Source organism: Tamandua tetradactyla, chromosome 19 (genome assembly GCF_023851605.1).
Source record: "Tamandua tetradactyla isolate mTamTet1 chromosome 19, mTamTet1.pri, whole genome shotgun sequence".
NCBI classification, from domain to species: Eukaryota; Metazoa; Chordata; class Mammalia; order Pilosa; family Myrmecophagidae; genus Tamandua; species Tamandua tetradactyla.
Window position 1 is genome coordinate 13,913,328 of NC_135345.1, and position 24,336 is coordinate 13,937,663.

The following is a 24,336-nucleotide window of genomic DNA, read 5'->3' on the forward strand; positions in this document are numbered from 1 at the left end:
CCTGAGCATATGTTGTCTTTCACTGTTTATTAGGGATGTTTTCCTTAAGAAACACCAAGCACAACATCATCTTTCACTCCCTCCCTCTCTCCCAAGATGTTTCCCTTGAACTTGAGATCCGGACATAAGAAGGGGTGGGCTTTGTGACTAAGAGAAAAGTTTCAGACAACTCTAGCACTTCACTACTGCCTGACCCAAAGGGATTTTCTTAATATTTTAGGCCTCATTTCTAAACTAAGGAAAGTAAAGGCATTTGGTTCAGAGAATTGTGAAAAGGTTGAAATAAGATGATGTATGCAAATTCCTTGGAACTTGCCTTGAATGAAAAAGCAATGATTCAGTATTAGGTTGCTCTTCTTTTTACCATGATGATGATGATGACTGCTATTTAGAGGACCATCAATAGGAAAAATACTCAGGAGGGGCTTTCCCCTTCCCAGTCTTGTCACTTAACGTTTCAGTCTGACTCTTCCTGACCCCGGATGGCCAAACCTGGTGGAAAACATTCAAGGAGAGATTGGACCAACCTTCCTGGATGTGCTGGCCCACACATGCTTGCAGTCCTCCTCCATCTCAAGAATTATACAAAACCTAATCAATTTTGACAAATGCATCCAGCCAAGTATAAATCTGTTCTATGTCTTGGCTTCTTGCTCTAAGTAAATTCTTGACTGACCCTTACTAACCAAATGACTTTAGGATAGTGGAAAAACCCCAATGTTTTTCAGTCATTAAAAAAAAAAAATCAGGGAAAACAGATGTTCTAGTTTGTTAGCTGCCAGAATACAACACACCAGAGATGGATGAGCTTTTAATAAAAGGGCATTTATTTCATTAGTTCTTCACAGGAAAGGCAGCTAACTTTCCACTGAGGTTCTTTCTTACATGGGAAGGCACAGGGTGATCTCTACTGGCCTTCTCTCCAGGCCTCTGGGATCTAACAACTTTCTCCAGGTTGATTTCTTTCTGCATCTCCAAAGGCCTGGGCTAAGTTGCAAGTGCTGAGATGAGGTATGCTGAGCTGCTTGGGCTGTGCTACATTGCATTCTCTCATTTAAGCATCAGCCAATTAAGTCAAACATCATTCATTGCAGCAGGCACACCTCCTAGCTGTAATCAGCAACAGATGATGTTCACGTACCATTGGCTCATGTCCATAGCAACAGAACTAGGTGCCTTCACCTGACCAAGTTGACAACTGAATCTAACTACCACAACAGACTAAATCATCAATAAGATCCATTATAGCACCAAACAGCCATGGTCCAAATTCCCTTTTACTGCTTTTACTAACTAAACTTCCCAAATTGCCATTAACCCTATTTGTTTTCTTGCATTCATCGTTCTCTGATTATTCCCTTCATGGCAAAAGTCCCTGCATTGCTACATTCTACCAGAATAAATGGACTCCATCACTGTGGGCCTGGAGTCCTTGGGTGATAACTTGTGATTCACAAACTGAGCTAGGATGAGACATTAACCTCAAAGCAGTAATAGAGCCATCATTATTTGATGACTTCTCTAGGCAGAGCAGTTTTTGAAAAATTCCTCTCCAACTGATCGGATTATTTCCTGATTAACACTGGAAATATGGAGACTATTACTTAGATACCACATGCCAGGGGGTGAATGTGATAATTATATCTGCCAATCTACAGAACCCCTGGTCCCTCCCCAACTGGAAAGCTACCATTTTGATTCAATTGTGAGAAAGGCGAGTGGAAATAGGCCGATGACTATTGAGAAAGCTGAAAGCACCCTGACTGCCAATACATGTGTGGGAGTCACCATTGGTTTCAGTGCCATTGTATAAAAAACTCTTTAGTGAAAGGAAAATCTGGCTGATTTGTGCCTTAGATGACATTTTACTGAAAATCATAATTATTTAAAATAACATCTTCTTTCCCTGAAACTATCATCTGTGGTGGAATATAGCAAAGAATATCAATGCAGCAAGAAGTTGAGACTATTCTGTATGTCACTCAGGGAAGGGGGATGCACCATTATAGAGGGTGCCAGGCATCGTGGGGGGGAGAAGGTGTGTGCTCGTATATATGTGAGTGTTTACACATGGTTGGTAAGCATTCCCAGTGTCTACTCTGAAATCCCCTTTCCTGATTGGGAAATCTAGCCTTTGGACTAGAACCCAGAACTTGAAAAGACAGTGGGAGATTTTCTATGGGTGGAGAGGAAGGAGAAATTCAGTAAGACATGGTGAAACATTCAAAAGATTCCCCCAAAGTAATACAGGAGTTATTTATTAATGATGCTGGTGATGATTATGAGAACTAACACTTATTTACTATCAAGTATAGTTTTTATAATCTGAAATGTTCGCGTTACAAAGAGTCCTAGGATGCATCTATTTGTCAAGAACATCGTGCTAATCATTCACTTCCTCAGATAAGTTGAAATCCTCCTTGCCTCAGGGCCTTAGCTCGTCAGGCTGTCTCTTTCAGGAATGCCCCCCCAACCCAACCCCAGAGGATCATTCAAATCAAGTAGATTCCCAATGGCCCAGCACCCTTCCTTTTCTTCCTTTTTAGCACACAAAACATGAACAATCATTTTAATATTCTATTTACTTTTTTTGTCACTTCCTTTAGCATGTAAACCCCTTGAGAGCACGTGCTATGTCCCTTTAATTAATTTTTATTAATCATATCTCTTGAGATCATGCACCGGGTATAGTCCATAATATTACTGACCAATAATATTTATTGTGAATACTTATCATTTGCCAGATTCTGCGTTATGCATACAATTTTTAAGAATCCTCTGAACTCTATAGAATAGGTATTTTTTTTACACCCATTTCACAAATGAGGAATTTGAGTTCATTGTTGTAAGTGGTGGGCCTGAGAGCTGAATACAGGTAGTTGGGCTTCATAGTGCATGCTCTTATCTGTGTTTACCTGTCTCTCCTATAAGCTCTGAAGCAGGATCTATTAAATGGATGAGTGGATGAAAGAAAGAAGACATATAATAAGTCAGTGACGGGCCAACATAGTGCTTTATGAAGACCATTGGTTGAGCAGAATCTAATCTAGATAAAATAACCTGAAAATTTCTAAGAACAATAGCTATCAATAGAGAAAAGAAGGAAGATTTTGCTCCATAGTTAGACAAAAGTTGCATTTGGGAGATTGAGGGAAATCTGAGTTTGAGTTGGAGGGCCATAGTTCAATTAGAGCACTGTAGACAGGAAAATTTCAGTGTTAACTGCCCATTTCCCCTTTGCACTTTCTAGATGAATTTCTTCAACCTCAATTCTTAAAGAATTGTCACATGACTGATAATTAAATCTTTGAATTCCATCAAATTAAGCAGATATGATCATGTTGATTAACGTATCCATCAATAAATAACCTTATTGGTATCAGATTAGGTCCTCCAAGAAGCAGATTCGAAGACAGGACTAGATGAACAAGAGATGTATTGGAAAATATCTTCACAAGAATGCTGGTGAAGTATAAAGGGAAGAGGAGGCAGGAGAATAGGTTGGAAAAGCTTTCAAACAATGATGGTGGATTAATACCTTGAAAGGAAAGAAGGAAGGAAGCCAGGATGGCTATAAGGAGCCTCAGACTACAGCTCAACTCTGAAAAAGGCTCAGTCAAGCCAATAAAAAGTCCATGAGCAAAGGCTACCAATTAGAGGACTACTGTATTGGGCAGAAATGGTCCTTCTCTCATAGCCCCGCATTTCTCAATATGGCACTTCCTCTTTGGAGCTCTCCTTATTCCTTCTACCTGGCAGTAACTTGTTCCTTCTCAACATTCTGATCATTTTGCATAGTCCTTGTTCTTTTCTTACATCACAAGGGTGATGGGTGATGTGAAATATATGGGGGGGGGGGGGGATAAGTGGAGTTCTGACCTACTTGTTCATCTTGGTAACTCTCAGATATCAAAACCCTAAGAGAATTTGGATATGGGTATTTGGATACTCATGATCTTTGGAGAGAAAATGTGAGGAGAATTTAGTAAAGAAAAGATGGCGATGCTTTTGTTGTCACCTTAATAAGTCCAGTTCCTTGTGCCCTATGTAGGAAAAAACAACCTGTTACTAAGTAAAGGCAAGACATGTATCTATTCTTAGATAGTGGTTTAGGATTGATCAGGCAGGGCATTTGAAAGTGAGACATAGGGACTTGCCACTTAAATGTCCTCCCTTTGGGTCCTTGGGAAGCACGTTCCCATTTTTTGACAGATACAATATCGTGCAAAAAGGGCCAGTTTACCCCTGACATCCATAAGGAAGTAGTCACTTAAATTCACCAAAACAGCCCATGCTGATTAAGCCTGTCCTGCCTCAAGTCAGGATTGGTTGAAAAATACCTACCAGATGGACTGATGAAGATAAAGCTAGGGGAAATGAAGAAGGAGACTGAGGAAATTCCTTAAACTTTGGAAAGTCATAAGCTAGCTGTTATTAACACATAGACTTCAAGATTAACCTTAGGTAGGGTTCTTCACCTTCTAGCCACAGTTTCTCTGTTCAGACCCCAGGCCCCAATGACCAAATACCTGTCCTCTGCTTAGTTCACCACTGTGTCCTGTGTTTACAGGTACCTGCTCTGCTGCTTCTCCAGTCTCTCTCCTCATCAGGGATCTGGTGCTGCTCAGAGCCAGCTCATGCACTAGATGTGCTAACTGAAAAGGACCCCAAACAACCCATTCCTTTATATGTCTGAATAGAATTACCTGCCCTGATTCTCCATTTCCAGCCTCCAGCCTCCTGCTCCTACACCCCACTGAACCACTGTAGTCCTTTCAATATAGCTTAGTATTAGAGAATACAGAAGCATAGGGAGGAAAGCACTCATTTAAGAAGCTATCTTTGATTCTAGAATTGGTGAGCTCCATTATGACGTATTTTCATAGTATCATGTCCATTCCTTCTGTTGTACTTGTCACAATTTTATTTTTGAGATTCTTTGTGTAATACTTCCCCCACTACAAATACTTTATGAAGTCTTTCTGTCTTGTTCATTGTTATATCCCTAGCCAGAGGCATAGTTCATGCACATAAGAAAGAATTAATAATGGTTTAATAAATGCATGGGTAAATGAATGAATGAATGCAAAAGTATCTACTGAGGGAGGGAAATTTCACCTTGTGGAATAAGAAATCTTTGCTTCTATATGGTTTATGATACCAAGCTGTGAACTTCAAATTCTATAGGGTAAACAGAGTGTCCTTGTAGTCTCTAGTTTTTCATCTATAAAAAGATTTCATAATGACCTGGTTATGATATTTATCACCCCAGTAGGGACTAGGGTTTATTTAGCCTATTGAAATCTCTAGCTGTATGTCAGTATGTGGATATGATTTTTTCCCCTCTCTCATTTCAACAGTTTGGAAACTGCTTCTAGGAATGGACCTCTACATCAGCTCTCAAATTACCTTTATAGGAGGATATAGGCTTGCCATGTTCTGGCGTTGTCCAGCTTGGTTTCTCTTCTGGGTCACATATTGAAATTGTGCCACATTAGTGCAGAAACAACTACTACTTTCTTTAGAGAACTCTTAGGCTAGATTTATGTATTTGCTCAAATTATAAATTTTAAAGACTGAGCCTTTATCAGTTAATCTTTGAAAACTTTGTTTCCTTCTAACATGCTGGTTATTGCTCCTGCCATTAAGGAAAATGATGGTGATGCTCTAGCTCTCCACTGCACTGGTTAGAGAATTTTGTATCTGCATTCTTTGCAAAACCAACTTTTTACTTTGTGTCATGGCAATGGAAGTATTTTAACTACTATTGTCATGTTTTTAAAAAAATTTATTTTGAAATAATTTTAGACTCACAAAGAAGTTGTAAAAATAGTACAGAGTTTCTTCCAATAACAACTTCCATAATCATGGTAACCATTGACACCATACTAATTGCTAGGCTATAGAATTTATTTAAAGTTCACCAGTTTTTACATGCACTCATTTATTTTATCACCTATATAGATTCAGATCACCACCACTACAATCAAGACATAGAATTGTTCCATTACCAAAATCAAACCCCTTTTATAGTCATACCCCCATCTAACCACTGACAACCACTAATTTGTTCTCTATCTCTATAATTTTGTCATTTTGGGAATGTTATGTAAATGTAATCATCTGGTATGCAACCTTTTGAAATCCACTCCAATCGATGTGTGAATCAATAAATTGTTTCTTGTTATTGCTGAGTGGTAAATGCATTGTATGGATCTCCCCTGGTTTGTTTAACCATTCACCTCCTCAGAGATATTTTGGTTGTGTCTAGTTTTGGTTTATACAAATAAAGATTCAATGAACATTTGTATACAGGTTTATATCTAACTTTGTCATTTCTCTATGATTAATACCCAGGAGTGAGATTTCAGGATTATACGGTAATGCATGTTTAACATTTAAAAACATGCCAAACTGTCTCCAGTGATTGTTATAATATTTTCATTCCCATTAGCAGTGCATTAGACATCCAGTGCTCTGCATCTTCATAGCAATCAATATTGTCATCATTATTATTATTTTAAATGTAGCTCTTTGAACAGATGTACATTCTTTTTTTTAATCACTTCTTGAAATGTAGTGTAACCATGATACTTCCAGTGTAACACAATTAAACAGCTCTGCCATAGCTACAGCAGAACAGTTTAATGTTTCATACCAAATGTCATATGGGTATTACAGGCACACTGTAAAGTATAAGACATTACATCAACGAAAGCTATTTTTGTTTTATCTTTCTTAAGAAACAGACTGAAGTTAGAAGGTAACTGGGTACAGAGATTCTTGAGTAGCAGGAATGGGATATGTTTTTAATTCTAAGAAGTCATCAGAAAAGTAATATAATCAAAGCTTATATTACTTTGATGTAGTTGGTGAATCATTTGGTGTCATTGTGAAGGATAGTGTGAATGGAAGAGATGGCAGATTAAAGACTAGAGAAGCATTGTGCGAGCCTCCCCATGCAAATGCACACAAGTCTAGTGGTAAAGGGAACGGAAAGAGCAAAGGATAGGTAAAGCACACTATGTAGTATGTACTTATATAAGAAGGGAGTGATGGGATTTAGGATGACTCAAAGTTTATTAAAGCAAAAAGAATAAAGTCAGCATTAAAGCAGGCCTAGTATAAACACAGTGGTCATGATAATAATAACAAGTTCTACTAACCCTTGCTGGGGCTAAGTGCTTTACATGGATCCTGTAACCCTTGCAATAGCCCTACAACACAGGGATAATCAGCTGCTCCGGCAGAGCAGAAAACTGAAGCTCTGCAGAGAGGTTAGTAATTTGCCTAAAATCAAACATGAGCATAATTCTGGTCCCATCTGTGAAATGGAGCCATGATAATATCATCTATTGAAATATTTAAATAAGATCTACAAGCTTTTAAGGGCTATGAAAATATTATCTAGATTTATCTAGCAAATTCTTCTCTGAAGATGGGACTCACCAAAGTGCCCCAAGACACACATAATGGGCACATTCGCTCTGCAGAAAATAGATATAATCGTTCTTGAAATGCTTTTTCTATCCAAAGTAAAATATTTGGGGGCTTTATTGTATTATCGCCCATCAGAATCCTTAATTTAAAAAATGAATATGATAGGGAGCTCAGAATTTTTGAAATTTTCTGTCAATTATGCATGACTATAAATGTGCATACAAGCCAATATTACGGGACCAAAATAATATTTTATCCCCATTTTTCTAAAGAATGTCGAGAATGATAAATTTGAATACTTTTGGTAAACACCCAGCAAAATGTCAGAAACATTCCTTCTGCATGATATTGCCTCATTGTCAGCTCTTTGTAATCAGTTTAATTTTTATTGAAGAAAAGCAACAATCACAAATCAGCCTTCTTGTGTCCTTTGAATTCTTATGGCTGCAAATGAGGCTTCTAGCCTCTTCAATTTCACTTTGCAGAGGCACCATGTTGAATCATTAATTACCTAAGAAGGTATCGCATCCTCAATCTCCTTCTAGTTAAAAAAAATATATAAATCAGATTGAAACCTGGGGCTGTGAAGTCATTTTTTTTTTAATGTCATCTGCCAGGTTCCACTACAGAACATCCAGAAATCATTAAAGGTGTGGGAAGGAAGGTGGAGAGAGGGGACTGGTGAAACATCAGAGTGTCAAGTTTTCTTGTCAGAACGGTCTGTGCTCTCATGCCTTTGCCAACCCTTACCATTCCACCTCTTGGTTACTGACACAGCCTCCTAACTTATCTCCCTGTCATCAGCCGTGCCCCCTCTTCCATCTGAGCAAGGAGAACATTCATTCCCTAATGTGCATTTGGCAATGCTTCTTCTCTGCTCATAATCCTTCCAAGGCTACCTCGTGATAAATTCTTCAGTCCTAACAAGAGCAGCAAGGCCATTCCCCCCCAGCCCCCGTGTGCCTCTTTAGTGTCATCTCTCACCACAATCTGCTAACAAAGCATATTACCACCATGTTTAATTATTTACAGTTATCAACCCTGGTTGTTTAGGACTTAGTTTATATTTTATCTCTCTCAGTCCTCCATCACCTTCTTATCTGACCACCAATTACCACCAGTACTCATTTTCCTCAGCCAGAAGACTGAATATGGTGCTTGACAAATGGCTCTCAACAGACATTGATAGTCATCATACGATGCTATAATAGTCTTTTATCTTATTTCCATCTTCTAATAAATCATGAGATTCTTAAGAGCAAAGATCATGTTATATGTGCCATTATATGTGTGGCCATGACATCACCACTGTGTCTGGTAGGGAAAAATATGCCATCTGTAAAAGTATTTTAAATAAAAGAAAAAGAAGAAGGAAGGAGGTAGAGAGGAAGGAGGAAGGAAAGGAGGGAGAAGTTAAAGAAGAGAGGGAGGGAATAAAGGAGGGAAGAAGGAAAGGGAAGGGAAAAGGAAGAAGTTGAGGGAGAATCATGTTGTAGGGTAACGTGAAGTAGACTGGAAGTATCCACTGCAGTTCTGACTCTTTTCTCTTGAATAAGTTGAGTGTCCTAGGTAATTTTGAAGCTATCAGAGCATATGCTTCTGCAGTTGTAAAATAAGAGCTAAAGAATCCCTAGGGTCCATTTTAGTTTGAAAGCTCTGAATTCCAAAACACTGTGTCAGCAGCCCCAGAGTGCTTTTAGCAGCACGAATGGGCAGCACATCTGATAAAGTTGGGCATTCCTGTCCTAATCTGAGAGCCCTGGTGCTTCTTCACCATGCAGTCAGCATTTAGAGCCACCCAGGCACACAAATCTTTATTTTAAAAACCTGCACGGTAATGTTGACATTTCAGATGTTCAAGATTTGTCATCATTCTGAGACATAACTCATTCTGATCTTTCTAACACTCCAGTCTGAGCAACTGATTCCATATCTGAAGAAGATTGGAGCCCCGTGGAGTTTGACACCATACTACATTTATTCATTCAACAAATATTTATTCAGAACATATTCTGTAACTAGTACTATATTAGATACCAATGATAGAGTTGAGACGAAGACCTAGTTCCTTCTCCCAGAGTTTAAAGTTTAGTAAGAAAGAGATACTAAACAATTGTATCTATATGCAAGATTTTTGCAGCATGATTATATATCCCAATCCAACTCAAATTGTCTAAGAGAAGAAATTCATTGGTTACGTAAACAAAAACTTTGTCAGTAGATCTAGTTTTAGGTATAGATTGACTCAGGTACTCAAATGATAATAATAGAGAAGGGACTCAGACACACACAAACACACACACATATACACTTCCCCCATTCTCTTTGTTGGCTCCTTTCTCATATGGATTTAAGACGGCTACTATCACTCCAGCTACAGATTATTACCTAATTGATTTCCTTAGGAAAGAGAAAGCTACTTCTGCAATAACATTTTAAGACCCAGAATTGTGTTTCATTAGTCTCCACTGTCCTAATTTCAGTCACTCTTCTAATTTGAGACACAGCCTATCCCCTAATTAAAGGCTTAGCGTTCACTGATTGCTTTATTGTAGGTCATGTGGACCTTCCATTAAGCCCTGGTGAAAATCAGTTTCACCTAAAGAACTTGGGATTCCAAAAACAAAATTGTAATTCTATTGGCCAGAGAAGTGTGAGTGGGTATGTTCTATTATAATTTAAATGTTCATAAGAGATATAAAAGATACATATTAGGGAGCAAAAGAAAACGGGAGAATATGCCTACTTTACTCTGCTGAAGCCAGAATTTCAAGATACCAGAAACAGAACAGCTACAGTTTTTTTTTGTTTTTTTGTTTTTTTTTTTGCATAGGCTGGCACCAAAAATCAAACCCAGGTCTCTGGCATGGCAGGATAGCTGCTGAGCCACCGTGGCCTACCCCAGAACTGCTTTCAAAAAGGGAATTTATTAAGTTGCAAGTTTATAGTTCTAAGGTCATGAAAATGTCCAAATTAAGGCATCCAGAGAAAAATACCTTAATTCCAAAGAAAGGCCATGAAGTTCAGGGTTTCTCCGTGCCCCAAAGGTCTCTGCCTGCATAGGCTCTATTGGCTCTGGTGGCTCGGAAGCTTTTTCCAAAATGGTTCCCTCTTTAAAGGTTCCAGCAAGCAACCCCACCTTGAGTGAGTAGAGACACATCTGCAAGATCATCTCATCATTTTGATCATTTGATCAAAAGTTACCACCCACAATTGAGTGGGTCATATCTCCATGGAAGCAATCAGAAAGATCCCACCCAGCAATATTGAATAAGGGTTAAAGACATGGCTTTTCTGGGATACCTAAAAGCTTCAAACTTGCAAAATGCTTAACTTGGAAGGCATGGACAAGGAAAATCTCTCTGAGGAGGTGATCTTCCAGTAAACCTTGCAAAGATAAGAAGAAATCAGTGATATGGAAATCTATGGGAACAATACTCCAAGCAAAGAAAAAGCACAAACATCTGAGCCCCTGAGGGAGTTTGACCTGTTCTCGACACTGTGATCTGTACTGTGGTGAGGTAGAAGGGGAAGGGCAAGAAAGGAGGTGAGAGAGGTAGGCTGGGCCTGAGCAAGGAAAGCTTGTGGTTCACTCAAGGAATGTTAACTGTACTCTAAATGTCATAGGATGATGTTTGTGGGTATTTTCTTGTTATTCCACATTATGGTTAAAATTGTGCCTCCCTCCAAGTTTATTCAAACTCTAAACACCAGACCCATGAATGTGATCTTATTTGAAATCAGATTTTTGAAGATGTGATTTAGTTAACATGAGGCAAAACTGGGTTAGTGCACGCCCTTATCCAATATGACTGGTGTCCTTATAAGAAAAGGAAATTTAGATACTGTGCTGATTTGAATCTGTTATATACCCCCGAAAAGCCTATGCCATTTTATTCCAATCTTGTGAGAGCAAACCATTGTTGGGTGGGAACTTTTAATTAGATTATTTCCATGGAGATGTGACCCTGCCCTTTCAAGGTAGGTCTTAATCAGCTTACTGAAGTCTTTTAAGAGGGAGACATTTTGGAGAAAGACAGATGCTTGGAGACAGAAAAATGCCCTGGGAGATGCTAAGCTAAGAGATAAAATCCAGTGTTTGCCCTGGAGAAGCTAAGCAAGGACCCATTAACACTTAGAGGAAGAAAGCCACTGTAACCAGAGCTGAAGGCAACAAACCAGGAACAAGGACCAACAGACACAGCAATGTGCCTTTCCAGGTGACAGAGGTGCTCCAGAAGCTTGCAGCCTTTCTTCAAAGTCCAGGTATCATCTTGTTGATGCCTTAATTTGAACATTTTCATGGCCTTAGAATTGTTCATTTGTAACCTCATAAATCCCCTTAGTAAAAGTCAATCCATTTCTGATATATTGCTTTCTAGCTGGTTTAACAAAATGAACAAGATACATAGACAGATAACTACAGGAAGAAGGCCACATGAAGATGGAAGAGGCAAATATTGGAGGGATGCATTTGCAAGCCAAAGAATGACAAAGATTGTTGGTGAACACCAGAAGCTAGAAGAAGAAGGAAGGATTCTCCCCTACTGGTTCAGTGTAACATGTCTCTGTTGACACCTTGATTTTAGACTTCTGGCCTCCAGAACTCTGAAACACCAACAAGTTTGTGGTACTCTTTCCATGGCTGCTCCAGGAAACTAACACATTCCCCAGTAATGCTGAGCCAATTATTCAACATGTTTTTATACTTTATTCAGTAAATAAACATATTGAAGGTGATGTTTTAGTTTCTAGGCCACTGCAAGCAAATTACCATAAAATGCTTTGGCTTAAACAATCAAAATTTATTTACTTACTATTAGAGTCTGGGAAAATATCCAAATTGAAGCAATATCAAGGCCCATACTTGCTTCCCAAAGACTGGCTGCAGGTGATCTTTGGCTTCACTGCCACATAGTAAGGTACATAGTGGTATCTGTGGTCTCTCCCTTCTCTTCTGAGTTTCATTGCTTTCAGCTTCTTACTTCAGTGGCTTTCTTTCTCTCTCTCTGTATTCATTCCTTTTATAAAGGACTCCAGTAATAGGATTAAGGCCCACCCTAAATGGGGTGAGTGATGCCTTAACTAAAGCTACCTCTTCAAAATATCCTAATTACAATGAGTTTACACCCACAGGAATGGACTAGATTTAAGAACATGGTTTTTCTGGGGATATATTCAGCTTCACACCAACACAAGTGCCAGTAAGTATGCATATCTTCAGCCTCCCAGGAGCTTGCAGTGTAGCAAATTGTAAATAGACAAAACAACAGCACCATGGAGAGAACAGAAAAGAAATAGCCATATTTGAGCATCTGCTAGATGCCAGAAACTGAAGCAGGTATGTTTTCTATATTTTCACTAATTCCCATGGCAAATATGCAAGTTAAGTATCATTTTTCAGAAAGAGGATACCTAAGTATCCAAGGCTAAAGAATTTGCTTGAAATATCCCCTGAATATTAAGTGGTAGAGATGGGGTTTGAACTAAGCCCTGACCGACTCCCAGCAATAATTATGATTGTCTGTTAATGTAATAAGCAACATTTACATAAAGTTCCTGCTAACCCTCTCAGCAATCCCCTGGTGGGATAGTGTCTTCTCTTTAGTGATAAAGTAACTGGGACTCAAATAAATAAAGTGTTCAATGCCACAGAGCAAACCCACATCACAGCAGGATTTTGTACCACGGTCAGCTGGGTTTAAAGCCAGCATTCTCCCTGCTCCACCATATTGCCTCTAAAGTCTTTAAACATAAAGTATTTTGCTGATTCAAAATAGAGAGGGCACAAGTCCAGCTGAAGAACTAACAAAAGATTCCTGCCTGGATAGCAACTTGCTAGTGTGGCATTGAATTAACCTGTAAAATCTGGGAGCAGAAGCCTTTAACTGTGTAAGCAGTTTTCACCATCCTTCTTTCCCCCTTGAAAGAGCTTCTCAGTAGGTCCTGAAGGACAAAAAGAAAGCAATCACCTCCTACAGACAAGCTTTCATGGCTAATGCCATGAGGGCAGGGACTCCCTCCCCTTCCCAAACCTCCTCTCCTAACTGTTTGCCCTGTGGGAAAATTAGCTGCTCCAGGTAATCTGAGGAAAGTAAGCACCTGATTGTTTGGATTTTCCAAATAATGGTGGGAACAAGTCTCACAGTTTATTGCTCTGCTGTTTCAGTGTCTGTCAGCCTGCATGCCAGAGATATCCATAGTTAGCAAAGGGAGAAAGAAATTGACACTTGCATGCATGGTTCATATCTCCTCTCATGGACTGGTCCTTCAGAAATGTTCCTAACTAGAGGTAATACGTGAATTCAGCAAACTGGAAGGTACAAGATCAACACTCAAAAATCAGTGGTGTTTCTAAACATTAGTAATGAACAATCAGAAGAATAACTCAATAAAAACAAATCCATTTACAACAGCAACTAAAATAAACCAACAACTAGGAATAATCTAACCAAGTATGTAAAGGACTTGGATACTGGAAACTACAATGTCTCACTAAAAGTAATCAAAGAAGACCTAAATAAATGGAAGGACCTTCCATGTTCATTGATTAGAAGACTAAATATGGTAAATATGTCAATTCTACCCAACTGATTTACACAGTCAATGCAATTCCAATAAAATTCCAACAACCTACTTTGCAGAAATGGGAAAGCCAATGATCAAATTTATTTGGAATTGTTAGGGGCCCCAAAGAGTGAAAAACACCTTGAAGAAGAAGAATGAAGTTGTTGGACTCATACTTCCTGACTTTAAAACATATGACAAAGCCACAGGCATAAAGTTAGATATATTAATGAGTGGAATTAAATAGAGGGTTCAGGAATAGATCCTCAGCTCTATGGATAATTGATATTTGGCAAGGATGCCAATCCACTCAACTGGGCCAGAATAGTCTCTTCAACAGATGGTTCTAGGAGAATTGGATATCCATATGCAAAAGAATGAAAAAGACCCCTATCTCACACCTTATAGAAAAATTAACTCAAAACGGACCAAAGCCTTGAATATAACAACCAGGACCTTAAAACTGCTCGAAGAAAATGTAAGAAAACATTTTTAAGATCTTGTGCGTAAGCAATTGTTTCTTAGACCAAAGCACAAACAATTAAGGAAAACTAGATAAATGTGACCACCTCAAAATTAAAAACTTTTATGCTTCAAAAGACTCTTTCAAGAAAGTGAAAAGGCAGCCTATTCAATGGAAGAGACCGGATAACTAGAATATATAAAGAAATTCTCCAACTCAACAATAGAAAGACAAACAATCCAATGAAAACATGGACACAAAACTTGAATAGACATTTACCAAAGAAGACATACAAATGGCCAATAAGCATATGAAAAGATGTTCAACATCATTAGCCATTAGGGAAATGCAAACAAAAACACAGTGAGCTATCCTTTCACACCCAGTAGAATGATTACTACTAAAGAAATGGAAAATTGCAAGTGTTGGAGAGAATGTGGAGAAATAGAAACACTCATTCACTGTTGGTGGGAATGTAAAATGGTACAGTCACTATGGAAGATAGTTTGACAACTCCTCAGAGAGTTACATATCAAATTATCATATGACCTGGCAGTCCCACTTCTAGGGATATACCAAAAAGAATTGAAATTAGGGACTCAGATATTTGCACAGTGATGTTCATAGTGATACTATTCACAGTTGCCAAACAATGGAAGCCACTATGTGTTCATCCACCAATGAATAGTTAAGCACAATGCTGTATATACACACAATGTAATACTTTGTGTGTATATTGTATTACATTGTAATACAATGTAATACAATGTAATACTGTTCAGCCATAAAAAGAATGGCATTCTGACACATGCAACAACATGGATGAACACTAAAAACATCATGTTGAGTGAAATAAGCCAGACACTCAATTAATAAAAACATCATGTTGAGTGAAATAAGCCAGACACTCAATTAATAATTTTTACATATAAAAATTAGAATCACAAAATTCATAGAGCCATAATCTAGAATCTAGAATACAGGTTACCTAATCTTGGAATTGGGTAAGGAATAAGAAGTTAAGGCTTAAAATGTACAGAGTTTTTATTGGGATGATAGAAAAGTTTTGGTAGTGGATGGTGATGATCATAGCACAACACTGTGAACATAATTAACAGCACTGAATTATATATTTGAATGTGATTAAAAGGGGAAAGCCTAGGTTTTATTTTTAATAACTTTCATGAAAAAAATCCATGGAACTGCACTACCCACACAGTGAACTCTAAGCTAAGCCATGGACTAACTCTCTTTTTGAAACATATAAGGAAACTGGAGCTCAAAGAAGGGAATTGTCCAAACAAGGAAAATCTAGGTCATAAAGTCAGACTTCCAAATTCCCACTGTGTCAGTTTGAAAGGATTATGAACCATAGAAAAGCCATGTTTTAATCTTGATCCATCTTGTGGTGGCAGTAGTTTCTTTTAATCCCTATTCAGTATTGTAGGTTGGAAATTGATTAGATTGTCTCCACGGGAATGTGACTCACCCAGTGGTGGGTATTAACCTTTGACTAGAGGGAGATGGTGACTCCACCCATTCCAAGTTGGTCTTGATTAATTTACTGTAATCCTTTAAAAGAGGAAACATTTTGGAGAAAGCTTCAGAGCCATAAGAACCATGAGAGCCTGCGCAGCTAGAGACCTTTGGAGATGAAGAAGGAAATGCCCCTGGGAGAGCTTCAAGAAACAGGAAGCCTGGAGAGAAAGCTAGCAGACGTTGCCATGTTTGCCATGTGCACTTCCAGTTGAGAGAGAGAAACCCTGAACTTCAGTGGTCTTTCTTGAGTGAGGTAAACTCTTGTTGGTACCTTAATTTGGATATTTTTATAGGCTTGCTTTAATTGGGACATTTTTACAGCCTTAGAACTGTAAACTTGTGACTATAATAAATTTTCTCTTTTAAAAGCCATTCTGTTTCTGGTATATCATATTCCAGCAACTAGCAAACTAGATCACCAATGGTGAGCCTTCCCTGATGCCAAGTAAAATGAAAGAGAGGCTGGTACAATGTGATAAAAAGATCAGCTGTACTATCTGAAATTTAGATGATATGAGCTCTCAATGTTCAGAATGATGAATTAATAAAATATATCGCTTTATTCCCTGCAAAGTTCCTTCACAACCATTATGTCATTTGATTCTCAATACACCCTCATGAGGTAAGAAGGATAAGCAAGAGTCCCCCAACTTTAAAGATGGGAAACTAAGTCTAGCTAAGTGTGAATTGTTAAAGGTCATATATCTATTAAAGGGTGACAAAGAGGAGCTAGAAATCTGATGCTGACCACTGGACTCTTCCAAACCTCAGAGTCAAAAGCAGTATTTTGTCTTTACAAAGAAAAATGAGAAATAAGTGCAGTAATAGAGGGAAAGGAAACAAGGGAATTATAAGAAAAGGATTTAAAGAAATCTAGGAAAGGAAGTGGAAGAATTAAAAAGACTACGCAAAGAACTTCTGCTTGTAAAAGCTCAGAAACTCAAAAATCAAGGGGCAGATAAATGGCCAGGAGACATAGACAGCCTATAAATGGAAAGGGTGATTCTCTCACTGAACTAAGGAAAGCCTTCACTTATGTATATCTCCATATACATGTTGGAGGGAGATGTGAGTCTGCTAAGCATCTTGCAATGACCCAATATGAAAATGTTCTAGGAGATTCTCCTTCCTAAATTTTCATTTGACTTTCTCAGGATGTTTAAAGGGGAGAAAGAGTGAAGATATTTCCTTAAACCAGGGGTTCTCAACTGGAGGAGATATGCCACCAGGCAAAAGTCTGGAAACATGTTTAGTGGTCGTGACTGCGGGGAGGGTTGTGCTATTGACACCTAGTGGATAGAGGCCAGGGATGTTGGATTTTGCTAAACTTCCCATAGTGTGTAGGACTGCATTCAATAACAAAGAATTATCCAGTCCAAAATATTATTGAATAGTGCCATGTTTGAAAAACATTATCTTGACAAATGAAACCAGACTCTATAGCAGGAAGACTCTATCAGACAGAGCTCTAATTCTGCCTGACTCTGTGTCGCTGACTTTCTAAACAAGTCGGGGGATGGCATTGAGAAGAAGAGGGAAAGAGGACAGAGGAGTGGCTGTTCTTTTCTGGGAAAATAAAAGATCTTTTCCCAGCAGCCTGGGTGTAGCATCCTCTGAGGGTATGTGTCCCTACAGAACCAGTTATGTCAGAGAGTGTTCAACCCTTGAATCTGATGCTAGGCTGGGAAGTTCAGGGACTGAGGATGAAGAAAGATCATTTTAATAACTGAAGAATGTGGAGAGACAGCATAGCTTAGTGTATAGATCTGAGGCTCCTATGATAAAAGCACTCAGCTTTCAAAGAAGCACTGATCTGGGAATGAGAACAGGCATCTCCTTCTAGCTCTGTCTCTGATGACAAAGATGGTGTGGGATGAAATAAAAAGCATCAGTTTTGGAGTAAAATATGCTGGGGATCAAATCATGTCTCTATATGTTGCTATCTTTGTGTTCTCACACAACTCCTTTACCCACTCTCACCCTTCTTTCCTGTGCAAGTTGAAAATAACAATGGTATGACAATTTTCAGAGGATTATGGAGTACAGTAATTCACATAAAGTTCATGGTATTCATTCGTAATGGCTATTATTGCCATGCCCTTTTCACCCTTGCACCTTTCACTGAGCCTCAGGTCTCTTAATGAGAAAGCCAAAGCGTTGAGCTAATTCCTTTCAAAGTCCTTTCCAGCCTGAAAAATCTAAGATGTCATGAGTCTCTCCTTGACTTTGTTGGCTTCTGAACTGTTATTTTTTGGCATTGTCATTCAAAGTATCAAAGGTCTCTATTGCCATGGTTTATAGATTTTTTCTATATGCCTTAACATTTTGCCCTACTGAAATCTTTACTCTCTGATGGCAGCCACCCCTCCTAATCAAACATTGTCTGTCCTTGGCTGCTGCTTACACCACTCTAGCATAGCTCAGATCTGATGCAAGCATATTCTACTTCTTATCTCTGTTATAACCTCATCATAGACTGTCAGCCAGATATCTATCAGCATATTTCTAAAAGAAGGATGTTATGCTATAGGAAAGAAGTGGGTGATTGATTATGGGAGAGTAATTGTAGTGGAATTAAGTTATCACTTATATTTAACACATTATTTTATTATAGAAAATGTACATAATTAAAAAGAAGAAAGGAAATCTCCCATCATTCCACTATCCAAAGATAACTACTATAAAATTTAGGTACAATTCATTTCAGATGTTAGATAGACTATACTGAACAGTTCTATAATTTTCATTTTCCCTTTGCAATGTATCATGAGAATTTTCTACATCAAAGCAAATAATCCTAACTTCACCTTTCAAATGACTGCATGTTATGCTTTACAGAAATGAGCAGTAATTAATTTATCTAATCATATTAATGACATTTAGCTTCCAACTTTTAGCTACCATCAACTATGAGAAATAAATACCCTTGTACATATATTTGCATATTTTTTCTAAGTTACTTATGATAAATTCATACCAAAATGGAAACTCCATGTGAGAAGAATATTTAAAGACCTTTATCATCTTTTTATTCTCAATGTCTACTATATTATCTATCACATATTATAGTCAAAATATATGTCAGTTGACTAAATTGTTTGAAGTGCAATTGTTGAATCAGTGTACTTACAAAATATTTTGGCATATTTTATCAAATTGTTCACTGAAAAAATAATGCAAGTGTAACTCTGATAACAATATATGGGAGTACTTGTTTTTGTCCTTGCTTTTGCCAATATTGGATATCACTAATATTTCAATCTTTGCCAAATTATAGTCAAATCATTTTCTCACTTTTCTCACATTTTAGATTATCTGTGATATTAAATTTCTTTGCTTATATTATTTGTGATTTATATCTTTTTATTTTCTGCTCTTTTTTATCTGCAATAAAAATACTTTTTTGTATTTTTCAAATTTATTATAATTATTCTTTATATATAATTAATACTCAGTCTGTTAAAAATGCTAAATATACTTAATGCATACCTTTTATCTTTTAACACTTTCTCATGTTATTTAAACTGTTGTTACTGAGATAAAACAGAAACTACATGCTTTTAGAGGTTTGAATTATTATTACTTTTCTTTCTATCTTTTGAAATCCCTCTCTTGACTGGGATGAATGAATCATGGGCAGGATTTGAACCAGAAGCCACTAATCTGTGATTTCCCATTTTATGGTTCCTGGGATGTGTGCCATACTTCAAAATGCTTTCTCACCACATAGATATATATGGTGTGTGTGCATACACACACAATGGCAATTATGCATTTTCTCAATATTTATACATCATTTAATTTTCTTATCTTATTACATTTTCTATAGTCTTCCAGCAATGGTAAATGTTAACGCTGGTTCCAAGCACCTTGTATTGGATTGTTTTATACTGGATTTTAGTGAAAGGGCTTGTAGTAATTATCAGGCTTTTTACATAGTTGTAAAGCCGACTTTGGTGCTAGTCTGCCTGGGTTCAAATGACAGTTCTACTGTTTTCTAGCTTCTTCAATGGCTTCCCCAGGGCTCTATTCATTCTGTTGGCTTGGTCAGCTCTGGTGACTCTAAAACTTTTTCCAAAATGATTCCCTCTTAAAAGACTACAATAAGCAACCCCACTTTGAATGCATGGGGACATATCTCCATGGAAACCTTCTGTATTAGTCAGGGTTCTCTAGAGAAACACAAGCAAGAGGAGAAACCTGCAAATATAAGATTTATAAAGGTGTCTCATGCACCTGTGGGAAAGGAAGAGTCTAAAATCTATAGAGCAGACTGAGACTGGCAGCTCAGTGAAGGGTGAGGATCTCCACAGGAGAGGCTCACTGCTTGAAGAAACAGAAAGAGTCTCTATTCTTCCTTAGCCTTCAGATGATTGAATTATCACATTGTGGGAGATGCGCCTTAGTTGATCACAGATATAATCAGCCACAGAGACAATCAATTAACTGATCAGTTAAGCCTGGAGAGAAAACTATCACATGTCACCATGTACCTTTCCAGCTGAGAGAGAAACTTCGAACATCATTGACCTTCTTGAACAAAGGTATCTGTTCTAGTTTGCTAGCTGCTGGAATGCAACACACCAGAGATGGATTGGCTTTTAATAAAAGGGGATTTATTTTGTTGGTTCTTCAGAGGAAAGGTAGCTTACTTTCCACTGAGGTTCTTTCTTATGTGGAAGGCACAAGATGGTCTCTGCTGGTCTTCTCTCCAGGCCCCTGGGTTCCAACAACTTTCCCTGGGGTGACTTCTTTCTGCATCTCCAAAGGCCTGGGCTGAGCTGCTAGTGCTGAGATGAGGAATGCTGAGCTGCTTAGCAGTGCTATGTTGCAATCTCTCATTTAAGCACCAACCAATTAAGTCAAACATCACTCATTGCAGCAGACACGCCTCCTAGCTGACTGCAGATGCAATTGGCAACAGATGAGGTTCACGTACCGTTGGCTTATGTCCGCAGCAACAAGACTAGGTATGCTCACCTGGCCAAGTTGACAACTCAATCTAACTAACACAGTATCTTTCCCTGGATGCCTAAATTTGGATATTTTCATAGCTTTGCCTTGATTTAGACATTTTCATGGCCTTAGAACTGTAAATTTGCAACTTAACAAGTTTTCCTTTTTAAATGCCATTCCGTTCCTGGTATATTGCATTCTGACAGTTTACAAACTAGAACAGAATACAGTCATGAAAAGCAATGAAGTTCTGATCCATGCGAGAGCATGGATGAGCTTTGAAGAAGTCATGTTGAGTAAAAAAAAAACAGACACTATAGGACAAATATTGTATGACCTCGCTCACGTGAACTAATTAGAATAAGAAAATTTATGGAGTCAGAAACTAGATTACAGATTACCAGGGCCCGAGGAAAGGGTAGTAATTAAGGGGTTAAAGCTTAAATAGTACCTAATTTCTGTTGGGGGTGATGGAATAGTTTTGGTAATGGAAAACAGTGATAATAGCACAATATTATATATAAAAGTAGCACTATGAATTATATATTTGAATATGGGAAAGGGAGAAGTTATAGTTGCATATGTTACTAAAATTAAAATAAAAACAACAAGGACTATACAGCACAAACCATGAACTCCTATCTTAACCATTGGCTATAGTTAATAGTAAATTGTAAAATTATTCTTTCATCAATTGTATCAAATATACCACACTAAAACAAGGTGTTAATCATGAGGAGATGGTCTATGGGATTCTGCATTTTCTGCCTAATTTTTCTGTAAACCTACAATTAATGCAAATAGCTATCAATTGAACTAGATTTAATCATCCAGTCATGAAATATCCTTGCAGCAATGGTCAGGCCAGCACTGGCATTATCATTTGGCGTAATGATAACTGGGTATAATCATTCGGCCAAATTGACACCAAAACCTGACCACACAGTCTGCCCCTTGTCAACATGGCAGTTACGCACATCACCTTGAGACATGCGTAAATTTCAAATAGAATACAATAACAGGCACATGTTTCAACCTGACAGTACTCAACTGTCTGTGTACAGCAGAAATGTACTACATCTCTCCAGAATAGAGTGCAAGTACTTAGATAACATTCACTCTTAAACTTCATCTCCTATGACTTAAATACTATAACATAGACAAAACAACTTACATTATATGGTAAGAGGAAAACAAGATATTTGCTTATGTAAAAATGTAAGCATACTCGTAACAAAATAGGGAGGAAGTATTCATACAATCACAGTCCTCATTTCTGTAATTGGTCATGTGGTCATAGTTCATATTTATCACTACTTTCTTCTACTACCCATTCCATGTGCCCTTTACCATCAGCAAACGCTTCAGCTAGGTTATCTTGTTGTGCACCAAAATCTGACTAATGCATGTCATGAGAAAAATATAGAGGTAATTGAACTCATTGCATTTATTACATGATTTTTATATAATGTTTCTCATTCCAAAATGCTCATTCTTCTAGGTTGCATCATAAATATATCTGAATTTTAACTTTAGTAATTGCTTTAAATGTAAATGATATCAATATGCTAATTTAAAGACATATTGTCAGTGTATTAAAAATATAATCCAACTATATGCTCTCTAAAAGAAACTCATTCCAAATATCACTGCATATATAGATTGAAAGCCAAAGAATGGAAAAACATATACCATGCAAACATTTAAAAATTTTCATTAAAATTTTGTTGTAATAATTGGAGAAGCAAATAATCAAAAACAATGAACTAAACTCCACATCTTTTTTTTTTTTTAACAGTCAAGCATGGTCATTTGGGGAAACAATGCTTAAAGTTTAACAATAACCCACAGCCCTTGGACCACCCTAAAATCCACATCTTTTATAAAAATTAACTCAAAATGGATCATAGGTATAAATGTAGAAACTACGACTTTTAGTGTATAACATAGGAGAAAATTTGAGGGATGTAGAATTTGGAGAATTCTTAGACATGATACTGAAAGCAGAACTATTGAAAAAAAAATGAGTTGTCAACTGGATGTCAACAAAATTGAAAATGTTTGCTCTATGTAATGCCCTGTCATTGGAATGAAAAGTCAGGCTACATACTAGAAAAAATATTTCTAGCCTACATGTCAGACAAAGTATTCATATCTAGAATATATAGACAACACTCAAAACTCAACAGTAAAGGAGTAAACAACTCACATAGAAAATGGATAAAAGGTAAAAAGAGACATTTCACCAAAGAATGTATACAGATGAAAAAGCAAAAACACAAAAAGATGTTCAACATCATTAGTCACTAAGGAAATGCAATTAAGACATGATGAGATACCACTACAAACCTAATAAAATAATTAAAATAAAAAATAGTGACAATACCAAATTCTGGTGAAGATGTGGAGAAATTGGATCATTCATTTGTTGCTAGTATGAATATAGACTGGTACAACCACTCTGGAAAACAGCTTATAATTCCTTTTAACTAAATATGTGATAACAGTATAACAAAGAAATTGTATTCTGAGCATTTGTTTTAGAGAAATGACTCCTTGTTCCAAGCAAAACTTGTACATTATTGTTCACAGTCATATTATCATAGTCCCAAACCAGAAACAATCAACTTTTCTCATAGGTGAATGGTTAAGGAAATGTGATTCATCCATACTATGGAATTCTACTTAGCTATAAAAAGAAATGAACTATTGATATTTGCTACGACTTGTGTGGATTTCAAGGTCATGATGCTGAGTAGAAAAGGAAGAAAGTCCATCACAAAAGCCAAATCATATGCTTTATGGTTTCACTTATATAACATTGCTTAAATGACAAAATCATAGAGACGGAAAACATAATAGTGGTTTCTAGATTTATGGATCATGGGGAAGGGAGGGAGAGGATGTGACTCTATAGGGATAGCACAAGAAAGATCTTTGTGGTAATGGGATATTTCTGTATCTTGAGTGTGGTGGTGTTTATCAGATCTACAGAGGTGATAAAATGGCATGGAACTATACACACATAGTTGGTATCAAATTATTGGTTTTGATTTTGTACTGTAATTATGTATCTTGTAACCATTGGAATACACTAGGTGAAGGGTACATGGGTTCATCACTATCTACCTTTGGAGCTTCCTGACAATTAATAATTATTTAAATGCATTCTTTAAAAGAACTATTTTTTGAATCTTGATTCATTAGCCCTTGGAATGGCTAAATGATCCTGTAGCTCTCTCTTCTTCCAGAATCCTCTTATGTCTGTCTTTCCTCCACCAGTCGCCACATTCTCTTCCTACTTTAATGACAGAAGAGGTTCTCAATTATTTGGAGAGTGGAGTCTCATTTTATTTTGATTCTAAATCAAC

General features: G+C 37.4%; 1 long non-coding RNA gene across 13 annotated transcripts in view; it reads right to left on the minus strand.

Annotated features, from left to right (window-relative positions):
* The window catches only part of LOC143663041 (uncharacterized), a 286,695-nt gene that overhangs the window by 67,741 nt on the left and 194,618 nt on the right, over positions 1-24,336 (minus strand). Inside the window, exon 1 of one of the 13 annotated variants that reach the window (XR_013165742.1) lies at positions 4,707-4,814. The exons of 11 other annotated variants lie outside the window; for them this stretch is intronic. This is a non-coding gene — a long non-coding RNA (uncharacterized LOC143663041). Of the gene's footprint in view, positions 1-4,706; positions 4,815-24,336 lie in introns of those variants that run through there. One more of the 13 variants, XR_013165745.1, reaches the window with a different exon arrangement.